Raw genomic sequence first — 25426 nt, 5'->3', positions numbered from 1 at the left:
GAATGAGGCAGGTGCCACCTCCAGAGACAGAAAAGTGACTTTGATGGGTGCAGGGTCAGCCTGAGTGCAACAACGCTAAACAGAGAGGAAGAGAAGAGAGGGGGGAATCAGATCTTAGAGGAAAATCACTCACTTCATGACAGGAAGTGGCATGGTACATTGATTCTTACCTGGTTATGAATTATAGGTTAAGCATCCTAACTGGAAATCCCAAATCCAAAGTACTCTGATACCCAAAACTTTTTGAGTGCTGATATGATCATCAAAAATGTTCAGATTGCAGAGTGTTTTTGGATTCTGGAGTTTTAGATTACGGATAATCAATTGGAAAATCCATACAACTATTCCAAAATCCAAGAAAGTTTCAAAATCTGAAACACTTCTGATCCTGGGTATTTTGGACAAGGGATGTTCCACCTGTACAAATATCCACAACCTTTGAGAAAAGCCTTCGAGTCAGATATTTAAACTCAAATCCATAACCACCTATTGAACCACTCCTTTGTTCACTGATGAATTTGTTCACAAATTCCTAGCACAGTACCTGGTATGTAGTAGGTGCTCAGCAAGTACTTGTTGAGTCTCAATTGAGTTATTTTTCCATGTGAGAGTCACTTTCTGAAGGCCTACTCAGTACATTCAATTCTTCCTAACTGATGTTTTCAAGTCAGAATGAGAATATTTCTTTTAAAACAAGAATGTAAACATTAGGATTGGAATTGTAGTGGAGCACTTGCCTCACACATGTAAGGCACTGGGTTTGATCCTCAGCACTATGTAAGAATGTGCCATGTGCCCCTGTAGCTATGGAAGGATCAAGACTATTGGCCCCATCTGGCCAGGGGAGGGCTTGGGCTCCTCCACTCTTCCAGCTGTGGTTCTCTGTATCCTAGTCAGCTGGTAGGGCCCTCGATTCCCATCCCCAGCCTGTTCCGGTAACATCCAGAAAACATTTACTCCTGTTCCTCCACACCAGCTCCTCCAGCCAAATACCAGGAGGCTCAGCTTTATCCATGAAAGCAAACTGCTGCTTTTCAGAGAACAAAACATCACATTGAACACAGGTTGATTTGTATTACATTTGGACCCAGCACCAAGGGCTAGCACCAGAAGTCCCCTAGATCTCCGTGTGCCTGCGCACTTAGAACTTACCAGAAAAAAAAAATATATGTGCTCTCCAATAAATGTTATATTTCCATTTCTGTGTCCCAGACCTGGACGCTGACGCAGAAGGCTGGAGATTTCCCATCCTCCCACATCACAAGCTGGTGAACCAGGCAATGAAAAATTCCCCAAATCTAACATCAACTCACGCAAACCTCGAAACCCAGACGCCGTGGTGCTCTTCCCAGGAAGGAGAGTCACTTTCGTTGCAGACGGTGGTGATGATCTGCTTTATAAATAGTCTAACATCAACTAGGGTTTGCAGGAGCTGCGAGCTTTTCCCAATAGTATGGATTCTTGCTAAATCTTCCAATGATGCTATGGTCCAATCCTCACCTTTCAGCAGAGAAAACTAGAGCCCAGACAGATGTAGCTAACAGAATGTGGAAAAGCCTGGATTTGAACTCAGGTCATTCCAACCTCAGTCTATTTTACTGGCTGGTTTTGAGAAGGTTTTGATGAATCATATTAAGTCGGAGGGTGCGGGGAGGAGAGGAGACAGAGAGAACTGGTCTTCACAGTAGCTCTATTTTTTTCATTAGTTCAAAATCTGCATATTTTTATAAGACACACAAGTCTGGAGTTGGCAAGCAAACAAAACCCAAGCCAACGTGATTTCGATTTCTGCTCAAAGGGCGGGCAGAGTTAACACACAGATGCAGGCATTAGGATCTGCTTTGGCAGAACGAGCCTAAAATAGCTGCTGTCTATTCCCTGCCTCTCTACCCAACCATCATTCATTAATTTCTGCTTTGCGGGCGCCGAGGCTCGCTGGCTGCAGACAAGTTATCTGGCCTGGCAGCCTTTTTCTGCAGCGGGGTAATAAATGTTCACAAGGACCTGGTGGGAAATGGATGAGGGGACATGTCGAGGTCACGATCATAGCTACCGCTGTGCACGTTCTGGGGGGATCCCTGGGTCTGAAATGATTATCTCGGTGACCTCAAGAGCATCTTCATGTTTCATCATCTTGGCTGGACAGTCTGCAGTCCTATGATGAGGACGGCAAGGCAAGGCACCAGCTGGTGGGATGTGACTTCTAGGATGTTAGGTTCCTGGGCTCCCCAGAGTGACCATGAACAAACCTCGTACCTGTGACCTCGTCCTTCCCACTAGCCTGCAAGCTTATTAGGACAGTGCGAGGCTTGGTTCAAAGCCATATAGCCAGGAGCAGTCACAGGCCTGGCTCAGTCCAGGCCTTCAGGACATATTTAGTGAGTGAATGAATGAGCAAGCAGCTTTCGGTTTTCTCCCTGGTTCAGTTTTACTACCACACAAACTCTACTGGTCGTTCAATGGAGATGAACATCTTTTTTTTTTTTTTAACTTCAGATGCCATGTATTATGCAAGCGTTCCTTGTGATTGAAAATTCAATAGTTGCCTTTAAAAAAAAAAAAAACTCAACGTATATCAACTCAACAATCAGTCCCCCAGGGTCTGTTCTGTGCTAAACCACACATAGGGACATAGAGAAGGAAACAGCAGATTTCAGAATCGTACTCCCATTTGAGTGGGGTGCCTTCCTCGTAGCCCACAGGACACATGTGGTGACTGAGAGAATAGGCTGAGCAAGATTAGAGATAAATGAGAATGCACACCTGTCTTGAAAGGCCTTGTGTAGCTGGGCACCGTGGCACACACCTGTAATCCCAGTGGCTGGGGAGGTTGGGGCAGGAGGACTGTGAGTTTAAAGTCAGCCTCAGCAACTTAGTGAAGCCCTAAGCAACTTAGCAAGATCTTGTCTCTAAAATAAAAGTTTTTAAAAAAGAAAGAGCTGGGAATGCGGCTTAGTGGTTAAGTGCCCCTGGGTTCAATCCCTGGTATAAAAACAAAACAAAAGGCCTGTACACATGGGCCATATACTCTGTCACAGACTATGTAGTTGGGTGGGGTGGGTGACTGGTCCACACTGTGGCACTGTATCCCTTGCTTTCTGTCATCTATCATTGTGTGCCTACATGAGGGACTAGACACTGACATCAAATATATACACACACACACACACACACACATATATATATATATACACACATCACATATATACACATATATGTGTAAACATTACCCCCAAAACAGGATTGAGAGCAGGCTTAATGAGACAATGCAGAGGCTGTATCCCAAAGCACAAAAGTGTGGAATCATTCTCCAGCCAACAGCTAATGGACAAGAAAGACCTAAGACTTCTTGGGATTGGGGTAGGAAACAGTTTCCTGATGAAGAAGTTGAAAGAAATGGTATCTGGTATCCTCAACCAGTTGTGAGTTTTGAATCCATACTTCGCAGTTCTTTGGTGTGGAAAAGCCAATATGCCATTGCTCAGGACCTCACGTTTCTAGCAGCCAATCTGCAAAATGGGTGCAACATACCCTTTGCTTCAGCAGCTGTTTGAATGCCTTCTATATGCCGGCCTTGCTCTGGAGTGGGGGCACCACAAAGGAGAGAAAGAACAAAACTGCCTGCCCTCATGGGGCTTCCATTCTAGTGAGGTGGATGGGCTTGATGGCAGCCAAGGGCGCACCAACACTTGGCTCTTCCTTCACTTGATTGTGGATCTTTGTTCTTCTTAAAATGAATAGCACCCCAAATGCCTGAGTCTGCTTCTCGCTCTTTCCTTACAGAGACACATTTTGGAGATAGAACCATGTTGGCACAGAGACGTGGATCCACCTCATTTCCCTGCTTCTGCAAGGTGGAATTCTTTGGTGTGGCTGCTCCATGGAATCAGCTCCCTCTTGTGACAATCATCAGAATGAAAACTCCACAAGGGCAGGGGCTTGGCCTGCATTGTTCAATGTTTTATCCCCAGAGCCTGGCACAGTGGCTGGTCCACGGAGGCACTGGATAAATAATTATTAGGTGACTGAATACATTCACGTTGTTCTCAATGCTTCAATATCCAATAGAGTTCAGTGACCATCTGCATAAGCCTCCCAGACACTATGCAGTGGACTTCCCAGGCCACAGACTTGCGTCTTTATTTTTAACTTTTTATTTGGAAATAATAATAGATTCAATAATAGATTGCAAGGAAAAGTACAGGGGAGACCTCCAGTTTCTCCTAGAATGAGCATCTTGCATAAACAGAGTATAATATCAGCACCAAGAAATGGGCATTGGTACAATCCACAGAGCTAATTCAGCCAGTTACACAGCCAGTGATACAGACACCCATTTCTCTTTTTAATATTTATTTTTTTTGTTTTAGGTGGACACAGTATCTTTATTTATTTTTATGTGGTTCTGAGGATCGAACCCAGTGCCTCGCGCATGCCAGGCCAGCGTACTACTACTTGAGCCACATCCCCAGCCCCAGACACCCATTTCTGTGTTTGTGTGCAGGTGCACATGCATACATGCACTAGGCAATTTTATCACATATTACTTTTGCATAATCACCACCATCCAACTCTACCATCCCCATAAGACTCTCACATGATCACTAATCTGTCCCCTTTTCTGTAATTATGTCATTTCACCTATGTTATGTAAATAAAATCATGCAGGAGGTAATCTTTTGGATTTTGGCTTTTTTCACTTCTTGAGATTCATCCAGGTTATTGTCTATGTGAATAGTTTGGTTTTTTCATTGCTGAGTAGTATTCCATGGAATGGACATACCACAGTTGTTTAACCTGGATTTCAGGTTAACTTAAATAGATGTTGCCCAGTTTCTATTGTTCTGGCATAGACACTGATCAGCAGAGCACACAGTCAATACCTAATTCCTCCCCATTTTTACCAATACTTGATAGTATGAACATTTTAAACCTCTACCAGTCTGGTAGTGATTTCTCATTGTTTGAAGACAAACATTTTCCTGATTCCACTGATAAGATTCTTCTGTAAAACTCATGTCACACCAAGGGAGTCTTGGACATCACAAATGCTTTAAGGAGGATGGCTGTCTACCCTGACATCCCTGAAGGCCAATGCTCAGGTAGCCACAGATGTGAAGGCACAGATGGTTGTAGTTAGAGGCTTCATGGATTCAAGCCATTTCCAGTCTGACTTTGTGGTTCCTTGCCACCCAGAAAGGAGGTCTATTTCCCTTCACCTTACATTTTTCACCAATTTTCTCTGACTTGCTTTCTCCAATAGAGCAAGTGACATTGCAAATTTTGAGCCCAGGTCTCATTAGTCCTTGAGTGCTTCTGTCTCTCTCCCTCATAACTCTGCTGTGATCAAACTCAGGCTAGCTGCTTGAAGGATGAGACACCACATGGAGCAGAGGTACATGACCCAACTGAGGTCAACCTAGATCAGCCTAGAGTCAGCCACTCTCACCATGTGAGAGCCCCCGAGGATCCACAGAGCTATCTATGTGACTTAGAGCAGACCACAGAGAAGCAAGGGAACCCAACCAGTACCAGCACCACTCAGCTGACCCATAGGTTTGACAGTGATAATACATGCTTGTTCCCTTACGTTTGAGTTTGGGGCAGCTTGTGGCACACCAAGAGCAAAGCCACAGCCACAGAGGAGGAGTCTCCAGCCAAACCAAACTCCCCAAGCACTGTGACATCCCCACAAGTGGCATCTAAAGGAGTTTCTGGCAAGTTGAATTTCAGATATTTTGGTTCCAATGTGAAAAAGTCCCAAACAAGTTCTCTGGCTCCATCCCCGGCCTCCAGCCACCCACTCTAAGTAAGAAACTTGAACAACTTCTGTCAAAGACATTTCGCATCTTAACACAACAGTGGGTGAGAAACCCAAAGTGGTGAGCCGGCCTCCTCCCTGGCCTCACCCTATGAGGCACGGGGGTTTGCAGATAAAAATACTCTCCCCTCCTCTCCAGCATGGAAGCTGTCCAGGGTCAGCCTCCCACACACTTCCACTCAATTTCTGACTCTGGTTATAAAACCTTGTGCCCAAAAATAGAATTCAAGGGGATTTCATAGACATGTTCTCTGGCATAATTGCAGCGTTCCTGCAAACTTTGAGAAATTCAATTTCAGGCTCTGAATATACAATCTTCAAAGCCCTGCCCCCCAGGTATTAAACATCAGGATGAGCTGATTGATCTCTCCCCCCACCCATTGCTCCACGATGAGGGCAGCTGTTCTCAACTTGCTTCTGCCTCATTTGCCTTCCATTGTTCACCCCGGCACCCTCCTCCAGATTGCTCAGCCGGGGTTGTCGAACCTGCCTAGTCCTCACTGGCTGCTCGGCCTGCTGTGGCTCCCAGGTACTCTTCTGTCCCTCTTCTCCCCTTGCCCTTTTTTTGCTCTCCCAGGACAAAGGCAGCCCCAGACACCCCTTGGTTCTGATCCCTTTAGTCACTACAGCCTCCCTTTTCCACCTCACACAACACAGGACTTGGAGCAAGGGTGGATGCTACAAAACATCCAGCATGCCCCCCTTATTCTACAGCTGGGACTGGAAAAGCCCGGGAGGGGGAAATTCAAGGTCAAATGTGCAGGTAGTGACCAAGGCAGAACAGAACCCCAAGACTGCACACCAAGGAGTCGGCTCCAGGTCTGGTTACCCATGAAATTCCAAAACAAGAGTAAAAATAAGGCCCATCATAAGAATATTGCTATTTATTAAATTCCTATAATATGCTGGGCACTGAACACATTGAATTATCATCATTATATTATAGATGGAGAAACTAAGGTACAGAGAAGGGAAGGGTCCTATCCAAGGTCACACAGCTGTTAAGTGACAGAGCAAAGATTTGAAATCAATGCCGTGGCCTTAAGCCCACCTTGAATCCTGTTATGAATGCTTCTGCGTATGCCTTTTCACATCTGCACTTTTGCTGAATCTAGTCTCTCCTAGGTCCTCCTGTCAGTTTCTAGGCTCCCCTTTGCACACTCATCTCACCACCTGCTGGTCTTAGGTGGGCCCTCAATGGCCATCAGAATGGATCTACTTTCTTGACAGGCCTCATCCCTTGCTGGCTGTGCAATGTTGTGCAAGCAACTTCATATTCAGTTTCAGCTCCCCCAATCCCTAGCACATAATAGGCTCTCAAGAAGAGTCCTCTTCAGACTCTCTCCCCCTCACACCTGTTTTCTGAGGACATAGGTGATTTTTTTTCCACCACATACCTCTGCTCGCCACAGTGTCCTGTCCCTGTGGGGTCTCCTCCCACTTCTCTGGGTACCAATGGATACTCCCTTGCATGTTCAGTCTACATCAGAGCCCAGGCCCAATGACATATCTTTCTTTCTAGTGTTTACTACCCAACTAAATTGCAATTTCCTTATAGCTGGTGGCGTTCCTATAATCTCTGAAGTACCTAAACCATCCTGCCAAATTGCCAGAGTATTGGGCATGACTGGTGCATTATGAATCCTAAATATCAGGATTCAATGGAGAAACACCTACTGATGCATTTCATTCATTCATCCAATCAATCAGTACTTTTCTCTTTCATGTGCCAGGCCCTGTGCCAGCACTAGGATAGAGGATGAAATATGCCTGAACCCCTTTCCTTGCCTAGCTCCCTGCCCAGTGAGCAGTCAGTCAGCAGTCACTGGGTGCTGCCTCCCCAGTGGCTTCTCCCTCCACCTTCCCAGCTGGGAGAGCTCTGACTATGATCACATGTTCCCAGGCCCCTAGCTCACTCAGACAAACCCTGGTCCATTTATGCCCCACTGGTCCCATTCTCTTGGCAATGATTGGTTTGGGCGTGGCCACATGACCCAATTCCAGCCAATGAAACACAAGAGGAAGTTGGCTGGATGCATCCGGAAAAGAACTCCCTGATTAAAAAAAAAAAAAAAATGCCTTCTGCGATTTTTGTCTCCACAATGATCTTCTGTAAAGTCGAGATGGAGTCTTTCCTCTGAGAGTGGGGTAGGTTTAAATGAGACTACATATTTGAAAGTGCTTGTAATCGCCTGGTTTTATAGATTCTGTCACCCACGGGTACCTTTTCACTACGGAATGGCTCACCTAAAACTGGGCTGGAGCTCTCTTAAATCATCTCCCTGTTCTTCCTCCCCTCTACATCCGGGCCCTACTAACCTTCCAGCCCAGGCGTGATCCCTTATTCACCTCTCTTCCTTCAGACACTTTTGCATGATATTCTTCTTTTATTCTTTCACCCCAAATAGTTTAGTCTTTGACTCCACTCCGGGAATTCATCATCAGGAGACGCCTGCTCATTTGCCCAGGGGCTCACATCAAGAATGTGACAGTGTTGCCTATGATAGCAAAATTCTGGACACAACCTAAGTACCCATGAGGAAGGGATTTGTTCAATTAATTATGGCAGAGCCACTTATAAAAGATGAGGTGGAGACATATTTATTGATATTTAAGATGCCCATACTCTATTATTATCTGCGTACCTATCAGTCATAGAGAAATATCTGGAAGAACATCTGACAACATGTTAACAGGAGCTAGCTGTTCCGTGGCATTTTCATCTGAGTTTTACTTTCTTCTTTATACTTTTTGATACCATTTGAATTTTATATAATCATTATGTAACAGCTCTATAACCAGGGGGAGAAAAAGCTACTTTTATTTTGAAAAGAGAAAAAATACATATAGACTGGCAGCCAAGATCCACCCTCTTTGGGCAGTCTTCCCTACAGTCATGTGAGGCAGGATCGGAGAGTCTGCTGCACTCCTGCTAACCTAGAGCCCCCTCCATGACACCTGCCTCTGCCTGGAAGCTTTCTAGTGCTGTGAACACAGTACTGGGCCGGGCCAAGCTCTATGGGCTAGAAAACTCTCTCTCATTGAGCAGGAACCACTCTTGGTCCTAACTCTGCCTTCAAAGAACAAACCCAGGGCTCCTCTCTCTCTCTCTCCATGCACTTGTCACTCTCCACCTCAGACACTCAGCAAGTGACAATGATTTCCTGGTGGATGCCCCATTCAGGGCAGAGCATGAGCAAAAGCTTGGAGATGTGCAGGCACAGGGCCTATTGCGAGGATGCTCTAGACTAGTGAGACAGCATGGAAAGATGAACCCAGGGCAAAACTAGAAAAGTCCACATTGGCCATGATGGGGAGATTGGCTGTCACCTCACAGCGCAGTGGTTACAGTATATTAAAACACGAACATTTTTGGCACCATAGCCAAAGTAATTAAAAGACTCAAATATATCTCAATAAATGCCAGGCACAGTGGTGCATGGCTGTAATTGCAGCAGCTCAGGAGGCTGAGACAGGAGGATTGTGAATTCAAAGCCAGCCTCAGCCTCAACCTAATGAAGCCCTAAGCAACTTAGCAAGACCCGGTCTCTAAATAAAATATAAAAAAAAAGGGCTGGGGAGGGCTGTGGCTGTGGCTCAGTGGTAAAGCACTTGCCTAGCATGAGTGAGGCACTGGGTTCGATTCTCAGCACCATAAAAAAATAAATAAAGTTCCACCAACAACTAATAAAATATTTTTTAAAAGGCGGGGGTGCTGGGGATGTGGCTCAGTGGTTAAGCATTCCTGGGTTCAATCCCCAATACCAAAAAAAATTTTTTTCAACAAGATATTACTATTTCAGCTTACATCCTACCTAAATCAGTTAGTGTAGGCTAAGTTAATCTGCAGTGACAAACAAGTCCAATACACTAGTGGCTTAAAACAAAGGCATTTTTCTCACTGATGCTACAGGGCCATTTCAGCATGACTGGGGTCCTATCCTCTGGTTTTTGTTCAAACAATCACACTGGGGGAGGCTCTATCCCATGCTACCTAAATCAACAATAAACAAAAAGGGGGAAACAGCCTGTTGGTTATTAAAGCTTCATATAGAAATCACTTCATCTCAAAGTTCATTTGCAAAGGCAAGACAAATGGCTATAACTAATATCAAAAAGGAGAAAGTTTTCAATATATCATGTGACTAGAGAAGAAGAAGTTGGAGATACTTCTATATTGCTAATGACTAGCCAAATTCCTACTTTATAACAAAAAGAGAGAAGAGGAAGGGGGGAAGGAGGAAGAGGACAAGGGAAAGAAATGATGTGCATTGATTTTTTGGAGAGAGTTGAACTTTCCTAGCCTCATGCTCTTATCTACTCCTGATGGCAATATTCTGGAGATTCCATTCATGGTGGCATCTGTCCCTGATGCCAGTTCTCAAATACTGCATCTCTTACATACCCTGCCTATAGGCGTGCCCTCTTCACATCCTCACCACTAAAGGCTTGCCCATCATGATCGCTGGCTGTTCACCTCAACATCTCATTTTCTCAAATAGCATCAAAAGCAGATTTTTCAGTTGATCACAATTTGATGGCCCACCCTGAGTCCCTATAGAACACAGGACAACAGTCACCGTTTAGGCATGGTGGACTTATCCTAGAGTTGTGTTGTCACTGTTTTTTTTTGGGGGGGGGGCACTATTTGAATTCATAAGAAATAAAAAAAAAATCCACCTTATTTTCATGAACCACCTACTATGTGCCAGGACCCAAGAATGCAAAGAAGGAAGAAAGTTAGGAAGGAAGGTAAGCTGGCCCAATCAGTCCCACCTTCTCTAAAGCCCAGTGACAACTGGGCAACAGATGTTGAGTCCTGTTTCCATTTGGGGGCACAGCCTATTCTTCCCACAACTTCGCCCTACAAGGGGCTAAAACTTTATTCTTTCCAACCTCCAGCTCACGCAACCTGGGGGGATCCGACAGCAACATCTTTGTACCAGTGAGCTGCTGGCTACCCAGAGTGGAATGAGAAACCCAGGGCCTGGATTGGCGATCTGGCTTCATCAAGCAAAACCACCTTATGAGGAAAGGAAGTTGATGTTTATCAGGCCACATCACAGGCTTGCTGTGAGAATGAAGAGATCTACATATTGGTGAAAAGTCCCATCCATGACAAGGTGCATTGGTGAGAAAGAGTAATGGCTGACATCGTGAAGAGCTTCCTGGGTGCTGTTTTGAGGACTTCTATCTTATCCATGAGATAGGTACTATTCATATCCTTTTTTACAAATGAGGGGAATAAGAGCCCAGAATCCACTTTCCCAAGATCACATGGACATAATTTTGAGCTCTTCAGGCTTGAATGGAGGTGCTGCAAATGTGGACTAAACAGCCATTGTTTTCTCCTTCTAGAGACCTTTGGGTTCTTCACAACTGGTGTTAGCTTTGGGGGAAAGGAGAGCTTATTGGGTTGAATTGTGCCCCTCCCAAATGATAGGCTGAAGTACCTGCCATGTGACCTTATTTGGAAATAAGGTCTATATAGATGTAAAAAAATAAGATCAGGTGAAACTCACTTACAGTGGACCCCAATCCAGGATGATTGCTGTCCTTATGAGGAGAAAGATTTGGAAACAGAGAATAAGACACGAAGAGAAGACAGCCTTGTGAAGACAGGTAGAATTTGGAGCAATGCAACTACTAATCAAAGAATGTTAAAGATTGCCAGTGACTGCTGGAGGCTAGGAAGTGGCAGAGGATTCTTCCCTGGAGTCAGTAGAGAGAGAACAGCACTACTGTCACCTTGATTTGGGGCTCCTAACTTTCATAACTGTGAGAGAAAAAATGTCTGTTGCTTCAAGCATCCAAGTTTATGGCAATTTGTTACAGCAGCCTTGAGAAACTAATATGATCATGCATTGAGTGTCTACCATTTTCTGACACACTGGGGATGTTGAATGAAATAGGAAGCCAGAACCTAAAATGTTCAGTTTGGCAGATCTGGCTCAGTCATAACTCTGACCTACATAAAATAAATAATAACAAATCTTTTCACTTTTTCTGTCAGATCAAGGAGTTGGACCAGTTATTCTCCAAGGGACCTCTTGGTCCTAAAGTTCTCTGGCCTGCTATGGTAAGGATGGGTGGGAAAGAGCAGGTAGAGAGGCAGCCTCCCCTCTCGAGCCGCATGTGTATCACGATCTTCTCTGCTCCTCTGCCTCTAGATTCCTGCAGATTGCTGCCACTCCTTCTACCCAGGGCTGAGACTAGCATCCAATGCCTCCAGAACCCCATCCATGCACAATTCCCTTTCTCTATTCTTTCCAGAGCTCCAAGAAGGATATCCATGACTTTAGAATCCAGAAATCTAAAGTCCCACAGCAGGGATGGTGTAAAATGTTCAGGAGATGTTCAGAGACTCTGGAGAGATGGGAAACAGCACCCTGGTCCTTGGGCATCAGAAGGGGAACACCTGAAGACATAACAGTGAGAAAAGCAGAGGCCAAACATCTAGAGGTTAATCATAGGAGTTGAGAGGGCAGGGAGGCATTGAGAGATGCCTACAATCTCATTTGCCATGTGACCATGGGCAGTTTTCCAAACCTCTGTGGTCCTAAGCTAACACTCCCTGCTTTTATTCAGTAAAGCTGATGATAAAAAGTACACCACATGTCCGGGTTCACAGCAAGCCCTTGATGAATAGCTACCTGGTTATGGATTCAGGGCCCTAGTCTTCTCCTAGGTGAGTGTGTGTGTGTGTGTGTGTGTGTGTGTGTGTGTGTGACAATAGTATGAAGACAGAACCTGGAGGTGGCAGAGGAAACTGCTCACCTGGAGAGCGGTGATAGAGTCGGAGGTTCAGAAGAAACACTTCTGATTAGAACTACCCATTAAAGCCATTTGTGCTACTACTTGCAGTCCGATTCCTTTCTGGGCAGAAGGATATAAAGAGGACAAAGCATCAAACAGGTACAGATCATTATTTTCACTTTTATCATTGCACAAGGACATACAAACTCATCTGCTCAGTCTTTATCATGTTCATCTGCCAAACCCGCCCCCATCCCACAGCCATTTTCTTAGGCTGAGCCCAGTACAAGCTTTGATCATTTTTCTAAGTCCCACCTTTTGATTTTTAAATAAGGAGGCAGGTTACTCCACCACTATAGAACCCTGCCTAGATGTTACATTACAACATAACAATGTTTATGGCACCTGAGCTGGTACCAGAAAACACAGGGAGGCATTCGGTTTCTCTGCATATTCACCCTCCTAAAACCAAAAACCAAAGGGTCTTCTCTTGGCTTGGGAATTAGGTTAGCTGCGGCTTGCTCAGCACCCACCCTGCACCCTCACCATTTGTTTACTAACTCAGGGCTGCTTCCTATTACTTAGGAATCTGATGAAAGCGATGGGACCCCTTTCCTTACACTCCAAAAAATGCCCAGCCTTATAAGATGTTATGTTTGGTGGACGGAAGGGGTTTACCATCTTCTGCCTTCCTCACTTCCCTGTGAGGAATGTGCTTCCTCATTCCCCAGGGTCCCTTCTCTAGGGGGAGAATCCTCAGAGTTCACTCTGCCATACCCCTCCTCTCCCTAGCTCTGCCCTCAAAGAAGAGGAGTCTTATTTTATTGGTCAACTTGGGAAGAGGGATGGGGGTAGGGTTATCAGAACTGCCATTCTTCCTGTTGGGAGGAAGCTTCCTGGACCATAAGCATGTCCTCTGTTCTGCCTCTCTCCCTGAAGGTTTATCTGGGCAGGACAGGACCTCCATGTGGACACCCTCTTGGAGGTCACCTGGAAGGCCCCCATTTGATACCTCTCCCAAACTTGAAGCCTTGACCACTAACTTCACCTCTTTGTCTCTGGAAGAAAAATTATGCATTCATCCTTTGGTATCCTCAGTACATTGGTTCTAGGACACTTCCCCATGCCAAAATCCACAGATGCTCAAGCTCCCTCACATGACATTGTGTAGTATTTACACTGACCTTCCCACATACTTTAAACCATCTCCAGACCATACTAATACAATGTAAATGCTTAAGTAAGTTATCATGCTGTATTGTTTAGAGAATAATAATAAGGAACAAAATTTATACAGGTTCAATGCAAACATAATTTTTTTCCAGTTTCCATCTGTGGTTGCTCAAATCCACAGATGTGGAACCTGTGGACAGGGAGGGTCAGTTGTGTTTTCTTCCTCCACTTTCCATCCCTCAACTTGCTGTAGGTGTGTAGAGGAGAGATTATAGTTATGAGGGCGGCTCATGCACAATCCGGACCCTTCCCATTTCTGTGAAGTCTGAAAGCGCACATACCTTTCAACCCAGCATCACCTCACCAGTCAAGTGATTTGGGTCTGAACTCTAAACTTAAATCTCTTTGAGTCTCAGTTTCCTCATTTATAAAACAGGGAATTGTAATAACTGTTTTTCAGTTTCTGAATTTGACACTTGACATCTTGAGGCCTTGCTGACCCTGGAGGGACTCCCCACCCCAGGGATACTCAGTTTCTAGAAAGAGTAAAAGACTCACCTATGAAAGTGTGCCTTTCACATGCAAGCCACCAATCGGAAGCCCACGCTCCCAGGCACCTCCTTTATGGAACTCAGGCATTCTGGGCCACTACTTCCCTGCCTTAATCATCCCAGATTTGGTACCAGATAACTAGGGACAGCCATTATGCCCCAGAGTCTGCTGAAATGAGCCAAACGGCTTCCCCTGCCCCACCTGTGTCTTCCCAAAGAAACCACAACAAAGACTCCTGCGCCCTTTCCACTTGCTCCCTCTGCTTCCTGACTGCCCCTGGGGGCTTCCGTAGGCCCTGCCTGGTGTGGCATACCCTCTCCTCTTGGGAACTGTAACTGTCTTTTCTATGGCAGCTGTCTCCTGGTCTGTTGGCCTTACCACACCTGAATAATAATAAACCTACATTTTAAAACAGGGATAAGATTACCTCTCTCATGATTGCTATGAAGATTAAGATAGATAAACAGCATACAGTCTCATACAGCATCTGGCATAGGGAAGGACTTCTATTTATTTTTTAATTTTTTAAAATTCATTTTTTTAATTTATTTTTTGCAGTGCTACACCCCAGCCATAGCTGAGCCTTTTAAAATGTACTTTCTTTTCTTTTTCTCCTATCTCTATCTTTCCCCGCTCTTTCTACATCTTCTGGCCCTCAACTTTCTTCCTCCCTAGATAAGTTACCTAATGTAGGAACCAGTGTAAACTGAAAAATCTCAAAAATGACTGAGATTTGGAACATGATGATTGGAGAGCATTAAGTCAAGTGCAAGGATCCTTCTCAGTGCCACCCGCCCCCTCCACGTCACTCTCACAAAACTGGCCCTGCTCTCTCCTCCTCTCTTCCTTTCCATCAACTTCTCTTTTGCTTCCCAAATCTTTCTAGCCTGACTTTCCAATCCCAGGCCCTAAAAGTTAATCACCCCCTCTTTGTTCTTTGTTACTAGATTCAAATTTTTAGATCTATCAAACTTTAATGATTCCACTTAATTCGGGAGGGAGGAAAGGAGGCCAATCTAAATTAATAAGAAGTCTGATAAATAAGTCATTACTAAAGAAATGCAGTTTTATTGCTCTCAGATTTATATGGCAACAGAGAGGTGACACAAAGAGGAGGGGAGGGAGGTGGAAGTTAGATTTTTCTGGTATGTGATTTAACAAATGGAAAAGATTTAATTTATAATGAGAATATTTCTTATTTGCAAGTGATACAGCTAAAACCTCTCTCCCTCAACTAAGTTAATATTTCTCTTCTGGGCAATCAGTTTGCTTGGTGAAACCCCTTTGCTGCTACGGGCTGATAAAATTCATCTGCACTGATTCTGTATAACAAAATGACTTCCATGACCTTGCAGGCAGTTCATAGTATAGATTGGATCATGGAAAAGTCAAACAGAAAATTCTGTATGACAAATTCTCTCTCTTGCTCCCTTCCTACTGAATCGTTAAGACTCCAGAGCATCCTAAAATTCAGAAGGTCTCCCTTGCCACCACACGCCATGCTTGGACTTAAACTCTGCTGGCTTGTAGTGTTTCAGAGCTAACACTTGTCCTGTCGCAACTGGATCTGGACCTATTTGGGGAGTGGTATCCCCAAACAGTCTGCATAGCTCACACCTCTAAGCTTTAGCAACCTGGGCCTGGAATTATTCAAACCCTCTACCACTGCCATCCCCGAACTCCGACCTCCACAATCTATCAAACTCCTAATTTATGTTTCAAGGTCCAGCATAAAGGAAAGTCCCCTCCTCCATGAAGCTGTCTGATTTTTCCAGGCAGAATCTGTCTCCCTGTCTGCTTCCAAACCACATCAATTATAGCATTTGCGCTACTGGCTACAAGTCATCCGCGGGCCTCTTTGAGAGGACTATGAGCACCCTGGGCTCTGGTGTCACCATCTTTGGGAGGCTCTGCAGTCCATCAGTTAAGTAGTAGAAGTGGTCCCAGCACCACAACCACCAGGGGCATGTACATGGTAATGCCAACTTCACATGCAGCCTTGTGCAGATTAAATCAGTTGACAACCCAAGCGTGCTTAGCCACAGAGCCTGGCAAAAAGCAAGTCCTCAAAAAATATTAACAGCTCTCTCAGACACGGGCCTATAAACTCCACAAAGTTACAGGGTGGCCATGTATCCCAGTGTGACTGACCCTTTCCATTTATGCCTGTGGTCCTGGTGCTGTTATCAGTCATGCCCCTCTTCCTCTCAGAAGTGTCTCAGTTTGGGTGATAATTTATGTAGCCAGGCTACCTGACTGGAACTTGGGTCTGTTTTACTTACCCAGGTGTTTCTGGTATATCAAACAGTGCTTAGCACATAGTAGGTATATACTGCAAAAGTGTCACATGAATGAATGTATCTTCAGTGCCTAGCAAATGCCTTGAATCTGGTAGGAACTTTATTGCTAGTTATAGTTGACCTCTGAGTTATTTACAAGTACTTTTTCACTTAGAGAAGGCAAGAATCAAGGTTTGGTGAGTGAGCGAGTGAAGAAGCCCCATTCCCCACCTCTGGTGCCAGGAGGGCATGCTGCTCCCACCAGACTGTGTGGCAAGAGGGTGTCTTCCTGGGGCTGCAGCAGGGCCCTGTTTTCATTTCCCGATTAGAAATAAGGTATTGATTTCCCTGTGGAAGCAACAGGAGAGCATAGCCCAGAGTTGGCCCACGCAGCCAGGTACAGTGGGTTCCTGAGGGTGCTGGCTCTGGTCTCCACTGAACATTCTATGTAGAGGCACAGGTTCCAGCCAGGGCTGCCCTCACCACCCCACACCACCACAGGGGAGAACCCACCTAATCTAGGTGCCAGAAGCAGAAGGAAGAGAATGGGAATGATTAACCCTTTCTGCCCTCCCTTCCAGGCTCAGAAAGGAAACTCACAAGCAGGTAGCCAAAATATTCTGGCCACAGACCATGCATTAAGCATGATGGTAAGAAGTTTAGGAACATTCACTCCTTCAACCACCAGAAAAGCCCTATGAAGTGGCTTCTCCTGTTTCACATGAGGGGGAAACGAAGTCAGAAAGAGGAAGTCACACAGCAAGTAAAAGACAAGAGTCCTAGAGCCCAAACCCCTCAGGTGTAGAAACCAAACAGGAGTCTTCACCAATTTATCTTAACCCATCCTAAGAAAGCCCTGTTTTCCCTGTTCCTCTGACTGTGTGACCTTGAGGCTAGCTCACCCTCTCTGGGCCTGATGTCCCTTTTCTGAGGATAATGTTCCAGGAGGCTGTTTCTAGAGCTAGGACATCCCTGACCACCAGGATGTCCCTTTCTCCCGAGGCCACAGGGCAGCCGGGATGATCAGGCCTTGGGTGAATCCAAGTGTTCAAGAACTTAGTGGTCCACCGGTGAATGCATGAAGCATTCCTGCCCAAGTCCCCTTTCCCGGGGAGTCTTTGACACCTGCCTGAAAAACATGACATTGCGGATCTGAAAGCTCTACTTACTGAGGAGGGGCTTCTGAGCTCCCTGTGAAGGAGTGGCATGTGTTTAGGGAAGGGCTGTGGACAGGATGGGGGATACCTGGAAAAGGTGGTGAGGCCAGAGATGCGAAAAGCACTTTGCACTGGGTCCTCCACCACCTCTGCTCTTAGAAGCTGGAAACCACTTTTGTGGAGGAGAGAAGACCCCAGCCCAGAGTCAATGTTCATAGCTCTGGACATGTCCCTAATCCAAGGGAAATAGCCAGAAGAAAGGAGGTCCCCCAACACTAAAGGGGAGCCAGGTAAAGAAATCAAAGGCAGCAGGGAAGGAGGAAATTTGGGGGCTTCTAGCACCTCGGACGACCCCCACCCCCAAGTTCAGCGCAGCTGCTCAGCCCAGAAAGTTTGCGCGCCATAGGCTCAAGGCTTGCCCCCTCCCCGGCCGGCCGTAGCAGGCGGGTCTGCAGGCGCCCACCCCCGCCCGCCCCGCCCGCCTCTTGGTGCCCGCTCAAGGTCACTGCTGACAAGGCGCCTGCCTCCTCGGAAAGAGGGGACCCAGGACCTGCTTTGGTTAGGGCTCAGACTCTTGCCCGGTGGGGGGGTCCCCAGGACGAGCGCCCAAGAAAGAGAAGCCAACCGGGAAGGAGGTAGAGACCGAGGGAGCAGGGAAGAGGCCCAGAGCCCCGGGCCGGCCGCCCCTGCCTCACCTGCGCTGGCTCCGGGAGCGAGATGCTGCCGCCTTCGCTGCCGCTGCCGCTGCCGCCGCCACTGGTGCGCGCCCGGCCCGGCCCGGCCCCGCTGCGGCTGTGGCTCCTCGGCCGCGGCTGCCCCGCGCTCGCCTCGCCCCGCGGCCCCGCCGCCGCCCGCCTGCCTCCTTCCCTCTGCCGCCTCTGCCACCGCTGCACTGCGCTCTGCCCGCCTCCCTCCCTCCTCCCTCCTCCCCGCTCCCTCCGCCCCCGCGCGCTCCCCTCAGGCCCTCCCCAAACTCTGCACGGACAGCGCCCCCCTGGATCCAGAGCGCACCATCCCATCCCATCCGCGCCCCCTCCAAGCACGCGTAAGGGCGTCTGGAGAAGGGTCTCCAGCTTCTCCCTGGGGCGCCATCTCCAGGTACCTTCATCAGCACCAGCCCCTTACTCACCCCACCCCCATCCGCAGCCTGGCCCTTGAAGGCACCCCTCCCCACTCTTCTCCGTGGGTCACAGTGCCCCAAGGCTCCCTGGCACACTAAAACCTGTGGACCGGTCACACGGGGTGGAGTGAACAGGGATGCGGAGTTGACATAGAGGGAGGCGAGCTCAGGATCAGGGAGCTGGGGACCACTCCTATGGAGTTTAGCCCAAGGGCTCTTAGACCCTCGGGAAAGGATCAGGGAGGGAACTAAGGTACTGGCTGGCCCAGCCTCCTGCCTGGCCCTGGCTAGGGCCTGAGAAGTCTAGGACAGAGGCCCCAGCCTGCCTGCAGAAAAAGTCGAAAACCCCAGGCACACACGGAAAGCACCTCCCCAAGGCAGGCTTCCCCTCCTTGGCGCAGGCCCCAGTAGCTGAAAAGCGGAGCTCCACCAGGAAGCCTGGAGGGCCACCTGACTCCCATCGCCTGGGTCTGCTCCATGGCATCAATTAATCATGCCCACTTGCTTATTTATTTATTGGCTTTATAAAAAGCCAAATGCACTGCTCACAAGGAGAAAGGAGAAGATGGGCCCCCACCAGGTGGGAGTGGAGTAGGAAGAACTAGACCATGGTAACTGCCCTCCTCTGGTCTTGACTTAATGAGTGAGGGCCTTGGGGAGACCCTGGGTTCTGGGTATCTCCAACGCCTGCTTCCTGAGAATGGCTGGGATCTTGCCACCATTCACAGCACCCACATTGACCATGGCCTGCCCTCTACAGTCCTAGGATGGGACAGAGGTTATTCACTATTGGGGACTTAAGTTTAAGAGGAAACAGAGGCAGCCTGAGAGGCCAGTGACCAGAAGGAAATCCCACAAATGTGAGCGGAGGTGTCTCCTGGCTCTTCTTGGCTCAGAGCATTGCCTTCTCACTGTTCCACATTCGGCTTGGCACGTGGCACTTGCATCTCCTGCTATATCCAGGAGCATCCAGAGGACGTTCCTCCATAGATGCCCCACCAACCCACATCTCCTCCCACCTTGCTATCCCAGTAAATGACACTGCAGTGCCTCCTGATGGCCAGCACTAGCCATTCCCACCAGGCCTTCACAGAGGGGGCCTCCACAGTCTCCCCATCAGTCTGCTCTCTTGTCTGTTGAAGAGCTCAACACGTTTCAGATTCTCACAGTGATATGCTCTCAACCTCCCTTCTGCTGCCACATGAAGCCAGATGTGGATTATGCCCGGTCCTGCTTTAAAACCTTTCAGGGCTCCCCAATGTCCTCAGAAGTCTCATAGCCTCAGAATGTCATTCCAGGCCTTTCCATGGCCTTTTCTACCTTGATTAACAATGTCCTTCCCCATATGCACAAAGCACTGTGCATGTCATCCTTCAATGAAGATGTCTTTCCTCTCTTTCAATCAGTGTCTGCCTAGTCATGCTGCTAAGGCTTGATCTTAGTAGTGATCTCTTCCTATGAAAACTTTAGAAACCAGAAAACAAGTTGAAAAGGCAAAAAGGAATATGCAGCAAAAGCCACAAAACAAGAGGAATCTCAGTGCAGAAGTGAGTGGCATCATAAAAGTACCAGTGACAAAATTCATTAGCTGTTTGACTTTGGGCATGGCCTCAACCTCTCTGAGCTTACTGGTGCATCTGTTAAAAGGCTGACCAATTGCATAGCTTCATTTGGCTATGACAAGCATTTAATAAACGATCGCTACAGTTGCTTGTGAACACCTATTATGTGCTAAGGCAGCGGGGGTTTTCAAAGATGATTGGGTAAGGACTTGGGGGACAGCGAGGATTATCAAATGCCTGTAAGGACTATGCAATACCAAGCAAGGTGGTTTTGCTCTGGCTTATGGCTCTCTTTTCTGGAATCTACCAATAAGAGAAAAGCAACAATGTATGTGAGGTGACAAATAGCAGCTGACAGTGGCTCTGTGTTGGAAGGTAATAAGGCCTGATGGGGTCTGTGGCATCACCCAGTGGAATGGGTACAGCTACTACTCAGCACGGTTCGACTGTGGCCATACAAAGTCAACCAGATTGCCAGTTTTGTGTTTTCAGGAGAAGGTGGACGTCTGAATTTTTATGTGAACATTCTTGATTTTTCAATGTCATCAATTAACTTAAAAAATTTTAAACTCTTAAGGCCAAACACAACGTAACTATGGTCAGCTTTTGGCCATCAGGCTAGCAGTTTATGACCTCTAGGTCAGTAGGTGGACAATCAGTGCTATTTGTTGTCTCCCCGGGACACACACACACAGACACCCTCTTCTCTCCCTGGAAGACTGTGGTCATCTCCATCTCAGAGACACTGCAGACCAGGGGAATGGAATGAAAGAGGCGCCTCAGTACAGATGGCGGGATGGGGAAGGATAAGCAGGTAAGGATTAGAGCAGACGGCCTGCTCTGTCCCTGCTGCACTTGGAAACTTAGACAAGTCCCCTGTCCTCACTGAGCCTCTTTCCTCATCTGACAACTGCCAGGCAGTGGGGCAAGGGAGGGTGTAGACCTACTCCCATGTGGCAAAGGTTACTTGAGGTGACCAGTGTGTGAGAGCTGAGGACACAGGAGGCTGCACTCACAACTCAGAAGCCCATCTGGCGGAGAGGAAGCGTCGCCAATCTGGACACCCAGGAGAAGTCTTACTCCACTAAAAATAGGACCTTGACAGACTCTTAAAATTTGAAGACTTCTTGAGAGATGAAACTGGCAGCAAATGCCAAAGGAGATGGCCGCTTCTCTCTGCTGGATGAGGAAGAAGAGATGGGGAAGTGGCTGGCACTTGGCGAGCCAGGGCGCATGTCGTCCCCGAGTTCATAAGAAGAGAGAGAAGCTGGGTCCCTAGTGTCATCCTGTGAGCAAGGCAGGAGCCAGAAATATTTAAGAGCAAAACTAAGGATGGTTGTGCAATATCAGGGACAGAGTCAGAAGACAAGCACAGGGCTCCTTGGAAGCCCCTCAAATCTAGTTCTGACGTTCTGGGATTAAGGGTTCCTTTGTAAATTTTTTTGCTTCCCACAATGACGTCGTGTTGCTAATTTAGTCAAACTGAAAGTAAGTGCCCGTGCACAACACAATAATCTTATTCACAACAAAAAAGGAGACATCTAAATAAATTAGTGAAATAGACATTCATTAGATGGAAGCCACCTTTAAAAGCATGCTCTCAGGGGCTGAGGTTGTGGTCAGCGGTAGGGCAGTCGCCTAAAACATGAAAGGCACTGGGTTCGATCCTCAGCACCACATAAAATAAACAAACAATAATAAAGGTAGTGTGTCCAACTACAACTGAAAAAAAATATGCTCTAAGATAGATTTTTACCAACTTACCTGTTACCAGGACCTGTGAAGAGATCCCTGAGCCTGAGGCAGGTCTCCTTATGGGAATCTCCAGGAGGAGGCTGGACAGGTGTATCTGACACCTCACTCCACCCCATCCTACGATCTAGAAAGTTCGGCTCACACACTAAGCAGACATTTCTTAGAAAAACACAACCCATATACATAGCCAAGGTAAAAGTGCCACCCATAAAGATTTCACAGGGCTTTATCCTGCTAGGACATGGGGCGGCGGGGGGGGATGTCCTCCTCTACACATTTCAGATGCTGTGAGGGTCTTTTACAGTAATGATGGAGGCAAGTCCTACTTGTGCAAATTTAAAACTTAAATGAAAAGGAAAAAAAACACTAAGTGCTGAAGCAACCTCAAGAAGGAACAATTCAGTCTCCAGAGAGCCGTTGATGGAGACTTCTGGGGTGGAATTTGTGCTGGGTTTTGAAGAAACAGTGAAAATGACAGAAATCACAGTTAAACACTGTTGGGTACGATGCTTGGTATCTTCAACATGCTGGTTTCACCCTCCTAACAATTCTGCAGGGCAGATGTGTGTGAGCAGATGCTGTAGATAGCCCATCCCGCCCTCTACCTGGCAGGTACACCCAGCCCCCAGCTCTGAGGGTGCTGCCTGTACCCTTCACCTGTACCCTTCTCTGGAGGACATTCTCTTTGGCCAGTGGGAACCACTAGGTGGCAAAAATCTTCTGAGGTGCCATTTACACTCCTGGGATACCCACTGGATCAGAGTGAGAGTGGTCATCTCCATACATTTATTTAACACATGCGCCTCCCCAGCACCACCACCCCCACTGCCCCCACAAGACATGCAGCATGCCGGGTCCTTGCAGCTGAAATACAGGGTTCAAAGACATGCATGGCCTTAAGCTGAGATGTAGAAGGGGATCTGGAGAGGGGACAGGTTCATGAAAACTCCAGTTTGCTCAAGAAAGCAAAACTGGACCACTTTAGCAGGGTTCTGAGGTAAGAGAAGGTAGGCACAGGTGGACATAGGGGGGCATAAGGGAGAAATGAAGAAGTGCTTGGAACTCCACTTCTCCATGCAAAAGAATGAGCTTTGGGCTGAACTTAGACCAGTATGGCAAGGAAGGACAACTCCAGGCTTGCAAATATCTTGACTGGCTGATTCCTCCATGGTTCTGTATTTATTAAGGTAAAATTAAACAAGGACAAAGAGCTGGTCTTGCAGTGTAGTTCTAAGGATGCAGTCCCCCTCGAGATCAGATGGGGGCTCTTCACCTCACTTGAAAGTCACAGATTTGATGGAGAACACTGGGGATTCAAACTGACTCAGATTTAGTATTTTGCCAGGGATGGCTGTGGGAACAGCTAATGCAGTTGTGGGCAGGAAACCTTGTCACGTCAGGGACTGCAGACAGTGCTTGGGATGGAGAGGAGTTTCCTGGCCACATTTGGATTGTGATGTACCAGAGGGACAACTATGTTCTGCAGGAACAGGGAGGATAGGGTGGGGCTACCAGAGATCAGACTGCAGCCCCCAGAGGGCATGGTCTTTGCAGAGACCTTAGGCTGAGCCCCTTTTCTGGGAGAGAATGTGGACCGAGTAACCTCTGGCTCTGTGCTGGGAAGCATAAGGCCCAGCGGTGGCAGTGGTGTCTGCCCTGGTGAATGGGTACAGCCACCACTCAGCCTCATGTGTCTTGGGCCAACCAGGGACACCAAGCTAGATTTCCAGTTTCCAAGAGAAGCTGGACATCGGGATTTTTATTAAAACACTCTTGGTTTTTAAATGCCATCAAATAACTAAAAACTTTCTAAATTCTAAGAAGACCAAACACAATACAGCTATGGGAAGATTGGACGGAGGATGTGATTTAATCCAGACCTCGGAGAACCTGACCACCCAAGTAGAAGAAAGAGGGTAGGAGTGTGGAGGGTGGCTGAGAAGGAAAGGACTTTCTCCCATAAATATTTGGTCTTTAAATGTCATCTTGGAAGAAGATGCAGCAGCCTTTTGATGGTGAGACTCTGTGTGGCATTCAGAAAAGGTGTTGTTAGTGCCTCTCTGTGTTCCCTTGGCAAATAAGTTTGTCTTTTTGCTGGAGAACTTTTGTCTGACCACCAGCCCACATGCAGGGCAAGCCTGCCCTGTGAGGGAGCAAACATCTGCTGTGAGCGGCTCTCAAGGAGGAACTGATGGGAACAGATGTCCATGTTCTCCAGTTCTCTTGCCCTCGGGCATGATGACCATGAGGTTTGTGTTCTCCAATAGCCTCCAGAGGACCCTCTAGTTGCCGTGGTGGTAAATGGCTTGATGACACTCCCCTGTCTGCCACTCTTCCCTGACTCACTCCCTGCTTCTTTTCTGATGGTTCCTGGAAGAACCTCCCTGCACCTGAGTCTTTGTTTGTCTCAGGGTCTGTCTCTGGAAGAACAGAAACAGTAGAGCATCCCAGTTAAACTCATGGGCTTTGAGGCTCAAGAACTCAGGTTCAAGCCTCAGTTCTGGTCCTTACCTGAAGCAGGTTCTCAAATTTTCCAAGCCTCCATCTTCTAAGCTTAGGTTTGGGAAGTCCCCAAAAGGCCCATGTGTTGAAGGCTTGGCCCTTCATGTGGCACTACTGGGTGGGGGCGGAAGCTTTAGGAGGTGGTGCCTGGTAGGAGGAAGTTAGGTGGTGGGGGTGTACCTTGGGATATTGGGACCAAAGCCCCCTTCCAGTCTCTCTTTGCTTCCTGGCTGCTATGAGATGCACGGTCCTCTGCAATATGCTCCTGCCATGATGTCCTGTGCCAAAACAGGCCCAAGAACCATGGACTGAAACATTGAGCCAAAATAAACCTTTCCTCCTTATAAGTTGTTTGTCGGGTATTTTGTCACAGTGTCAGAAAGCTGACTAGCACAACTTGTGTTTCAAGTAAGGGTGAGACAATAACTGTACCAACCTCATATGTTTGTAATAATTCATCCATTTATGTATTCATTCATTCCACAAATGTTTATTAAACATCTGTGATATACTAGGCGTTGTTACAGGCTGTGGAGACACAGAAGGGAATGAGACAAAATTTCTGAGCTCATGAAGTTCACATTAGTGAGGAAATCAGATACTAAATAAACATGATAGCAGGCAGAGATGCGAAGCTAAAGAGAAAATATAAAACTGAATAAAGAATGATTGGGGTTATTTTAAACTCTAGCAAATTAAAGGAGATAATGCATACAAAGTGTTGCACATGCTGTACGACACATAATAAG

General features: G+C 47.0%; 1 protein-coding gene across 8 annotated transcripts in view; it reads right to left on the bottom strand.

The window, feature by feature from the left end:
- Atp2b2 (ATPase plasma membrane Ca2+ transporting 2) overlaps positions 1–18525 on the bottom strand; it is a 351907-nt gene extending 333382 nt beyond the window's left edge. For all 8 annotated transcript variants that reach the window (XM_058572956.1, XM_046425452.2, XM_058572950.1 and 5 more), the window contains exon 1: positions 18434–18525. The gene's annotated coding sequence lies outside the window, so the exon portion shown is untranslated. The remainder of the gene's footprint in view (positions 1–18433) is intronic.
- Between the last annotated feature and the right edge of the window lie 6901 nt (positions 18526–25426).

This window comes from Marmota monax, unplaced genomic scaffold (genome assembly GCF_021218885.2).
Source record: "Marmota monax isolate L192 unplaced genomic scaffold, Marmota_monax_Labrador192_F-V1.1 WCK01_AAM20220418_F8-fsc00028, whole genome shotgun sequence".
NCBI classification, from domain to species: domain Eukaryota; kingdom Metazoa; phylum Chordata; class Mammalia; order Rodentia; family Sciuridae; genus Marmota; species Marmota monax.
The sequence above is the reverse complement of the archived record's forward strand: the minus strand, read 5'-3'. Positions and strand labels throughout refer to the sequence as shown.